At 42.8% G+C, this 1036-nt stretch overlaps 1 protein-coding gene across 4 annotated transcripts in view; it reads right to left on the bottom strand.

Annotated features, from left to right (window-relative positions):
* Positions 1 to 1036, bottom strand: part of FBXL20 (F-box and leucine-rich repeat protein 20) — a 63992-nt gene that overhangs the window by 27217 nt on the left and 35739 nt on the right. The gene's annotated exons all lie outside the window — the stretch shown is intronic.

Here is a 1036-nt window from a genome sequence, read left to right on the forward strand (position 1 = left end):
TCCAGCTTCGTGGCCAAAGCCGGCTGAAAGCAGGTATCTGGGATTTACTTTGCTTCTATAATTGAAACTTTGTTTCTTTGAGTGGAGCTCAGAGCTGGACTGCGACAGCTGGGAAGCTTGACTTCCTCCATCATTGGGGCAACCAACCCTCCCGCTTGCTCCAGCTCCATGGCTGCCAGCCGCCATCTTGGTTGGGTTAATTTGCATATAGTCAATCTGATTGGCTGGTGGGTGTGGCTTAGGGCGTAGCGAAGGTACGGTCAATTAGCATCCTTGTCTTTTCTTAGTGTAGTTATATACATAAACTAGTGGCCCGGTGCATGAAATTCGTGCACGGGGGTGGGGTGGGGGAGGTCCCTCAGGCCGGCCTCCACCCTCTCGCAATCCCAATCCGGGACCACTGGCTCCTAACCACTTGCCTCCCTGTCTGCCTGCCTGATCGCCCCCAACTGCCTCTGCCTCTGCCCCCGCCGCTGTGGCTTTGTCAGGAAGGACGTCTGGAAGGTCATTCAGCTCTCCGGTCTAATTAGCTTTTATTATTATAGATTAAGGTAGACTGACCAACTACCACTGAAAGATATTAACTCTATTATTTCTGTATTCTTTCTAAAGTGCTTCCTATAGTAGTATAATTACAGCAGAGACTCAATGAACACCTAACAAAACCTTGCTGAATGATTGTGTGATTCATGTTGCTTTAAACAGTCACTTCCATTAGATTAAATAATGGTGAAAAACATAAAAATACAGTTTAATGTCAATGGACAGTATTTTAAAGGCACTTTTAAAGATAAGGTAAAGTTCATGTGAGGCTTTTTAAAAAAATCCTTACATGGATCTTCAAGATAATTAAGTTCCAGTGAAATTTATTTAATTCTTATAATACAATGAGGACTCTTATCACTCTTTTGATGAGAAAACCAAGGACCACAGAGCTCAAACTGAGGTTAAAATAATTTCAGTTTAAGCTATTATGTTTCTCCATTTTAGAAATGATTAACAATACTAAGAGAGAAAATATGGGAGAAAAGGCGCG

The sequence above is a fragment of the Myotis davidii genome, unplaced genomic scaffold (genome assembly GCF_000327345.1).
Source record: "Myotis davidii unplaced genomic scaffold, ASM32734v1 scaffold327, whole genome shotgun sequence".
Taxonomy (NCBI): domain Eukaryota; kingdom Metazoa; phylum Chordata; class Mammalia; order Chiroptera; family Vespertilionidae; genus Myotis; species Myotis davidii.